General features: G+C 42.9%; 1 non-coding gene across 1 annotated transcript; it reads right to left on the reverse strand.

The window, feature by feature from the left end:
- Nucleotides 1-1894: 1894 nt before the first annotated feature.
- On the reverse strand, nucleotides 1895-2016 carry LOC119342325. Its single transcript, XR_005165530.1, has one exon. It is a non-coding gene; the product is annotated as a U5 spliceosomal RNA (small nuclear RNA).
- Between the last annotated feature and the right edge of the window lie 7378 nt (nucleotides 2017-9394).

A 9394-nucleotide genomic window follows, 5' to 3' on the forward strand; every position in this document is an offset into this window, starting at 1 on the left:
GAGGTTGACCTCCCATGAATCACTTCTTTTAAAACACTTTATTTACTTACTTATTCTCCTGAGATCGCCTTACACAATAAGCTCCATGGAAGTTGGCATGTCCATCTCAAGCAAGAAAATTAATTAGACATGGTTACACTAACACATCATGTCATTCTTTCTAGCAGCCTTGAACAACAACAAAAAGAAAAAAAAAACAAGGAACGGTACGGACGTCCATGTCGTCCTTGATCTGCTAGTGCCCACAGAAGGGTTGCTGTTGGTAGTACACACCGCACATCTCTCCAACCAATTAGGGCTAGCTTGACAAGATGAGCGTCCACACCTGTTCCCACTTCACCGTTGCCTTTGCCTGCATATCCATCGATCCATCCTTGTCAACAACGACGGTTAATTAGCTGATACATGCAGGTTGTACCTACAGCAGTAGACCTACCTATGATCGGATCATATCTAGTTTTTCTTTTTTGCAGGATCATATCCTACTTGATCGTATATACCAAGGGTATCAAGAAAGACATAATGAGATCGGATCTTGGTGGTTCTGATAATCAAATTCATTTCCTTAATTAGATAATAGTCAAGAAAATCATTATAAATTGCTCGAGGAGAAGTGGACACTGATGGCCTCTTTAGGGCTTGGCTAATTATTCGTATGCGTTGATGCAATACGTAGGGATACGACCATCACTTTCTAATAGCTTGGTAGCTTTGTTGATATTCCTGAGTTGACTATATATAAATGGGATACGCTGAAAGGGAAACACAAGTTAGCTGATTGATTGGTCCAGAGATGTTACTTGGTTTCAACAAAGGCAGCAAAGCCCTCATTTTTTAAGTAGCATCTATGTAGAGCAAGCTATCGTTGACAGTATGTACGACGGCACCCTTTTTCCACATCATGGCTGCCCATTTATGTGATTCGAGGTGATTTTCGTCCTTTTTTTTGTCTACCTACACACGCATACGATAACTTGTAAGCGTTTATCTTGTATAAACAATGCTGAAACGTCTTCATAATATTAATCCGTTGTTGCACACGTGCATACAAGAAGTTAGCGCTGAGCTTCATGTTAGCTTCCTATGCTTTTTTTTTTAAAATTCGAGGATAAGTTTTAGACGTTCAGGTTAAACATAGCAACGTTACAGAAAATTCGCATTCGGTCGTGGAACGCGACATCCGTGTTTATAAAATTTGGAAAGAGGAAAGGGACATGTACACATGTGTAAGGATGTGGCTGCCTTGCCTACCATATATATAGATGTACCGTCTTCTGCCAACCATTGAGGAGCATGTCGTCGTCCATCCAGAACTTGGACTTGCCCAATAACAACGACGGGGACTCCTCTATAGGAAGCCAAAGGACACGACGGCGATGTGGATGAAGCTGAAATCTCACTGAAGATCTGCAAACTTGCATTGTGCTATATCAAAATGTAATACTCTCGAAACAGGCTTTCATAAAAAATGTAATACAAATGGTTGTTATTTAGGATCTGCACCTCACATGAAGCAACATAAAATTCAGACTAGAGTTTGAGTAACCAACAATCTCTTGAGCAGTAATCTTTATGCAAGTTATTATGTAAATTGGACAAATTGAAGGGCTACATTTTGCTATGTATCAGGCGTGCTTTTATGAAAGTTAACAGATGAGCGATGGTAGCATAAGTCCTCTGATCTTGGGTTGACAACCAACGCCACATAAAATGCAAGCTAGTAATTGATTGGCCTAGATTTTCCTATTTCAACAAAGGCAACAACAAGCGTTTTCTTATAGAGTACAGAACATTTCACAGCGACAAGCTTCCTGCGTTAAAAACAGTGACAGTTATTCAATGCTTTCAACGCAATGAAATTTCCAAAAGGTTATTATTTGATTTGTCGGGGACCTTCCCTCAAAAGAGAGGAGGCCACCCTTTAAAAATTAGAGTATGCTGCACATGTGTGGCACGCACACGGTATTCTTTAGTAAAAGGCGAAAGAATAGTTCTCTCTGTGCCCACCACGCAGCTGCTTGGGCTTGAAACGAAGAGGGTGCTGGCCTATATGTAGCGGAATGGCGGGCGTAGCTCCTCGTATGCGAGCGGTGTGGGACTATTTGCCTCTGCCCCTTTGAGAGACGGCGTTTCCTATTTAGCGCTGCAGGCGCCCTTTTGCATGCAATACGCAAACTGGATTCCGAAAAAAAAACCCGCTTTCGCTGGGATTCGACACTGCGCCCTAAAGAGTCGAGGTTCGTACGTGTAACAACCCCGCCACGGAGCGGGATCTGCTAAGCCTCCACCTTTCCTCTCTTCTATTCCTTTCTTCTCTCTTTTTTTTCGTTTCCCTTTTTCCCACTTTCATTTTCTGTTTTTCTTTTTTTTCTTCTTCCTGGTTTCTTCCCTTATCGATTTTCCTTTTTTTTACTTTTCCTAAATGCGATGACCTTTTCCAAATCAATAATGTTTACTTAAAATTTGATGAACTATTTTAAAAATTTGATTATTTTTTGGAAATTTTCTTTAAATCGATGAATGTGTGAACTTTTCTTTAAATCAATGAACTTTTTTTTGAAATTTGATGAACTTTTTTTCAACACAATGAACTTTTATTCAGATTTGTGAACTTTCTTTAAAATTAGGTAAACATTTCCAATTCGCTGAGCATTTTTCAAAAACAAATGATGAACTTTTTTCAAAATCAATGAACTATTTTTCAGATTCGGTGAAGATTTTTTCAGATTTTATGAACTTTTATAAAAATCAATGAACTTTTTTCGAAATCAATAAACTTTTTTGGATTTGATGAACCTTTTTAAAATTTTATGAACTTTTTTAAAAATTCATGAACTTGTTTCAAAACCGTGAGCATTTTTGAATTTGTAAACTTTTTCTTTTTTGCGAATTTTTATTTTCCATATTAATCAACGTGAAGAAAGTTGTCTATATGTTAATGTTTGTACTAAAAGCGGGGTCCAATAGGATTATGTCCTAACAATAAACAACAAACTGAGCCTGGTCTATTGGAAGTTTGGAACGGTCGAACCCATCTACTTAGGCGAGGTCCCCTCTTTTCTCGATATAGCGTGAACGTTTTCCTTCGCATTTGTTTTTCCACAGGTTGATTAGGCCGGCCGTTACACACCGCGTGTGAGCGCTAGCTGGCGCTTGCAGCGCCGATTAGGAGGTCCCCTGAGAGACCTCCGCATGGGCCTGCGTATGCACTGGTAACTGAAGCCTTTTGACCGGGCATTCACCTAGCAGCCCATGAATCAGGGCCCATCGACGATATGCTCTCAGGCTCTCCATCTCCTTCCTCCGATTTCTCAGGCCACATTTTAGTTTAAAAAACATAATCTAAAAACACTTTTAAAAATCACGTCACATCATATGAAAATCTCGAAAATTATATAAATCTATAAGACATATGCAGAGTGTACGTACAGCAATAGATCAGGTAGCTAGCTATGGATCATGTCCTAGTTGATCGTACATACAAAAGGCATCAAGAAAAGACAAAATGACATCTGGTCGAGTGTCTGAGAAGTTTTTATATGCTTAATCTAGGTGTGAAAACATGGCTCGAGGAAAAGTGTACATCGATTGCCGTTTTGGAGCTTGGCTATTATTTTCTTAAGTGCTGATGAGATGTATACGGATATGAGAGTATTTAATCAAAAACTACCACATTTGCCGGAAACGTGACAGAAAACTACCACTCTACGTTTTTGTGCGAAAAACTACCAAATTTTTCCTAAGCCGTGGCAAAAAACTACCAACTCGCGTAATCGTTCGCTTTGCCCGCGCTAACCCCTATTCTGACCGGTTGGGCCCGCCAACAGTTGCCACGCGGGCTAACTGACGCCCGGCGCGCGCGGACGGCCGTTAACGGCCCGTCCCCTGTCGGAACGGCCGCTGTCGGTCGGGTCAATAAGTGAGAGCGAGCGAGCTCAGCCACTCGCTCATTCTCTTCCTCCTCGCTCGCTCTCACTCGTCCTCATCCTCTCCCCTCTCCCTGGTGCTCTGAGCTAGGTCAGCCTGTCGCCGTCGCCGCCGCGGCCATTGCTGCCGGTAGAAGTTGAGGATGCCATCCTGGAATGACGAGGAGAGCTCGGACGAGGACATCAACATGGTTTCAATGGATCCTCAGCTCTTTGTAAGTGCATAATGGTGGAACAGAGTTAGGGTTAGGGTTAGTTCATCCAAGTTGGAGATTCCAAGTTGCTTTAGGTTTGATTCGAAGTTTATGTCTGATGCTAAATATAGCTGTTAACTGAATTTATGTCTGATGCTAATTCAGAGAGCATATTGATGTAGGTGTCAACTTTGGTTATCTGTACTAAGTTTGTTACTAAGTGATTTGTACTTAATTATAAATAATTGCTTCTGTAGGATGTAGGTGTGAACTGTGGGGTTGTGGAGTGGGTGGATGGACCTTGGCCAAGGAGCAAAGGTGCATTCTTCAAACCCAAGCAGATATCATTCAGAACATGAGGAAGGCCATGAAGGAAGTGGAGGGGGACAGGGACCTACTTAAGAAAGAGAAGAAGAAGCTGGAGTATCTGATTGCTGATCTGGTCAATGCTGGGCATGCCAGCAAAGATAAGCTGGAGAGGATCAAGGCAATTATGAATGAGTGAAGTGCTTGGTGTGTGGGTTAAGTAATTAGTAGGCCTATATATATAGCTGGCCTTGGAATGTCATGCATGTTAGGTGTATATTTTGGGAAAGTTTTATGTGCTTTCAGAATGGTATGAGGGAGGGAGGTACTCTTATGGTTTAAGAACTAGTTGGTTTTATCTATGATGTAATGACTTTTATGTTAAGACCTACTATGCTAAGTGAGTACTCATGCTAAGTTAATTAAGTAAGAATGTTTTATCTATGATGAGTCTGTTTTACTCTGCATATATCATGTGTGGATAACTGACAGTAGTGACATAGTTGGAAGTAGAAAGCAGCAAGTAACATATATAGCAGAGTGCAAGTAGCTTAGATAGTGTGACAAATAACTTAACATATGTAGCAAGTAGCAACTAACATATATAGATAATCTGACATAGATAGATAGTACTACCATTCATAGTCTGACATAGATAGCAACTAGTAGTAGATAGTGCCTGACATAGATAGCAAGTAGATAGTGCTGACGAAACTGAGCCTAGGAACTTACTGAACTTATGAAAGTCCAGGACTGATGAAACTGAATTTTTTTGCACTGAACTAACTGAAGGAAGCACTTCACTCCTCCTTCTTCAGCATCTTTAGGCGATGGGAGCGGTGCACTGCAGTCACGGCCGCCCTCTTCTTCTTGCCCGGCGCCGGCTCCACCACATCTTCCTCGCCGCCATCTTGTTCTTGCTTCACCACGACGCCGTCTGGGAGATCGACCTCCGGCAGCGCATCCACGTGGATTGGGAGGTTCCTGTCCCCCTCCACGGCGTCGAGGACGGGAGCCAGCAGCTGCACTTCAGGCTCGTCGTCGGAGAGGACGACGACCTCATCCACCTCGTCAGATTCGTCAGACGACTCGTCCTCATCATCTTCACTAGACTCGTCGTCAGAGGACTCGTCGTCTGAAGACTCGCTGTCAGAGTCGTCAGAGGGGCCAAGGACCCATGGATTGCGCCTGTCCCAGTAGGCGTTGTTGATTGGGGCTGGGAGCGCGAGGACGGCGTCGGTGACGTGGTCCGCGGCGGCCGGCGGCGTGATGGATGAGTGGTACATCCACCATCGGGCGCGTTGCCTGGGGTCGGGGGAGCGCTCCACCTCGCGCATCGCCCACAGCAGAAGGGACGGCGGCGGGATGGTGCGGCCGGCAGGGAAGGCGCGCTGCTTTTCAGCAGCTGTCATCACCTTCACGAGGCCGCGGGCGTGGTTCCTCATCATCGCTAGACTGGGGAACCAGCACGCGATCTCCCTGTACTGCGCGCGCATCTCCTGGTTGTTGCCGGCGAGAGCTTCGATGGCCAGCTGCCAGTCCATGGCGACGGCGGTGGCGGTGGTTGTCGGCGGCGATTTCGACAGGAGAGAGGGGGAAGCGGAGTGGGCGGTGCGAGCGGCGAGTGGGCGAGTGAGCAGAGAGCGTGGTGGGTGGACACGTAATAAACTCATAGAATCCGAAACGGCTGGGTTTATTCCACGACGTGGTGGGCAACATATAATAAGTTTGGCCGATGTTATGCAAACAAATCACTAGCACTAGTCCATTGGTATTGAACGCATGGTTACAACCAACTGGTCCTGGGTTCGAGCCCAGGCCAGACATTTTTTGTGCATATTTTTTTTTCTAAAATGAATTTGGCAGTCACTTCTGAACTGTACAAAGGGCAAAGTAAAACAAAAAAAAACAAATTAAAACATGCACCTAAACTGCACAAATGGCAAAGTAAAACAAATAAAACAAACTTAACCCATACATTCAACATTGCACATTGCACACAAGTTCACATGTCTGAATTTAAGCAGTCTAGTAGCAGAGCACAAACTTAGTACCATACAATCAAACTAAGTAGTAGAACACATTGCCACAAATTTAAGCAGTCTAGTAGCAGAGTTTCAATGGTTTCCACTAGCACTAAAATATAGTGCAAACTTGCTAGGGGGTTTCCTCTTCCTCTTGCCTGCTAATATCCCTGATTCTGCAGTGGATGCTCTTGGTGCATTGAATGTTCTTGTTGATGCTGATCCTCTTGGAGCTCTTGTTGATGCTGATCCTGTTGGAGGTGCTGGTGAAGACCTGGCTGCTCCTGCAGAAATAGTTGATGCTGAAGCTCTCTTATCTGCTGCTGTTTTTCTGTTCCTCACTGCTTTAGGAGGTGGAGTAGATGAGGCTGGCCTCTGTGAAGTTTGGTGTTGATGTGGTGGTTCTGGAGGTGGGTGACTAGCACTAGAGGAACCCCTAAAAATTTCTCTATTCTCCTGCATGACAGAATTAAGATAGTTAGTACATAATTAAACAACTATTAACTAAACAAAGAATGCAACATTTTTAAATGACCTAGTGTAAGTTCTTTCTCATCTGAAGACTTGGGTTTAGAGCTGTCCCACAGTAAGTAAATCTATGGCCCTGTAGACCACAATTGCTGCATGTAATTGTTCCCATCCTGCTTGTGTCTTTTGGTGCAGGCACCTCAAACTGGCCCTTTCTCCTAGCTGTTTGTTTCTTCCCTGCTTTTTCTTTGAACACTGGTGGCTCAATATCCTGAGTATGGGTGTCAGGCCAGAATCCAGGACCAGGGACAGGGTACACTATGTCTTTGTATGCTTCAATATATAGTGGTTTTTGAAAAATTCATGCACATTGTCCTCTGGGTGCATGTGAATCTTGCTCATTGCTGCTATTGCATGACTGCATGTCACACCTGTCATGTCCCACCTCCTGCAGTCACATGAGTTAGTAGCTAGGTTGACACAGTACTGATTTTCCTTACTAGACACTTGCCAAATGTCAGGACCAGCCTTATGTGCCTCACAAAATTTGGCATACTTCTTATTCTTCTCTAGTTTCTCTGAATAGTTGGGTGTGATCATCCACCTGCTGTTCTTTATTTTTTCCCTGGTCTTCTGCCTTTTGATCATTTGCTTAGTCCTTATTCCTTCAAACATAGTTCTAATTGGTTTGGCCCTAACATCAAGGATCATTTTGTTGAAAACGTCACTCAGGTTGTTCACAACAAGATCAGTTTTGCAATTGTAATCCATTGAAGACCTACACCAAGTCTCCTTTGGAATTTTTGAAAGCCACTTCCAGGCATCCTCACACTCTGCTTTAAGCTCTGCCATTGCTAATTCATGGCCATGTTTGGTGAATGAGTAGCTAGCCTTATCTACTAGCTTTTTTAGTTCTGCTCCTCTGAAACCAGCTGACTGAAAATTTGCATAGATGTGCCTGAGGCAGAATCTCTGAGGGGAATCAAGGAACACCTCATTTATAGCCTTAAGAAGACCCTGATTGTAAATTAATAACCATGGTCATGAACAAAAACAAATAAAGCCAGTAATAACTATATTTATGTGAACTACTGGCTAAGATAGGTTGCATACCTTTTGCCTGTCAGAAATAATGGTGTAGGTTCCAAATTTGCTTCCACTTCCAATGCAACATCTTAGCTGGGTTAAAAACCATGTCCAACTTTCTGAATCTTTCTTATCAACCACACCAAAGGCTATGGGGTAGATGTTGTTGTTGCCATCTCTTCCTGTGGCTGCAAGAATTTGCTGTCCAGTGGTTAGCTTGATGAAGCAACCATCAAGCCCTGCATCCATACCCAAATTAGCTACCAAAAAATTACAACAAGATATTTTGAACAAAATGCAGTTATATATTTACCTATAAAGGGCCTGCAACCATTAAGAAATCCTTGCTTTGATGCATGCAAGCAGTAGAACATGTACTTAAATCTAGGAGTTGGGGCAGGGTTTTCTAGGTCCTCAAATATTGTAACTACACACCTGCTATCAGGGTTTGTGTCAAGAACTGCTTGTAGGTGGTCCCTCAGTCTATAGTACTGCTCCTTCTGGTCACCTTGTACAACCTTCATAGCCTTCCTCCTTGCCCTATAGGCCACACTCTTTGATACATCAACTGAAAACTTGACTTTGCTGTTTTTAATAAGTGAATCCACAGGTGCTCTAGGATCTGCTCTAAGAGATGGCTCAACTTCTTTGGAAAGCCACTTAGTAGTAACTTTTGTGTTCTCTGCTGATGCTGGACAAGTGTGCTCCATGTTACACTTCTTAATGCAAAATGTTCTTTCATGAGCTATCCTGGAGGCACAGATGTGAAATTCACATCCATGCTCTCTCTGTGAACACCAAACAATAATTCTTGTTGGAGTGTTCCTGTGGTAGTGAAAAGACCTCAAAGTCCTTATATGAAAATCTCTTAATGCTTCTCTGAACTGGTAAACAGAATCAAAACACAAGCTCTTGCACAAGAGTAAATGTGAATTGGGAATTGAAGGGTCAAAATATACTCTTTCCTTCATCTTTTTCTTACTACTCTTTGTCTTTGCCTTCTTCATGATGTATGGTAGTTCAACTTCATCTTCTTCTTCCTCATCACTTATGCCTGGATCACCAGCAAAACAAAACTCATCTGCTTCAGGAAACCAATCTTCAAAACATTTTTTCTCTACCTCATTGTGACATCTGCTAGTTGGCCCAGGGTTCTTCACATGTTTCACAATAGCAGTACTTTGCAATGGTGTTTCCTCTTCAGAGGCACACTCTATTTCCATTTGTTGAACAGCTTCAGCACTACCATCTGAATGAACTGAATCATCAGAACAAAATTCAGACACTTCAGTGTCTCCTTCAAAGTGGTTCAAATCTGCCTCTCTTTGAATCCTGCTCCTCTCAAGCTGAGCCTTTCTATCATCTATCTCATTCTGAAACTCAGATTGCT

The sequence above is a fragment of the Triticum dicoccoides genome, chromosome 7B, assembly GCF_002162155.2.
Source record: "Triticum dicoccoides isolate Atlit2015 ecotype Zavitan chromosome 7B, WEW_v2.0, whole genome shotgun sequence".
Taxonomy (NCBI): Eukaryota; Viridiplantae; Streptophyta; class Magnoliopsida; order Poales; family Poaceae; genus Triticum; species Triticum dicoccoides.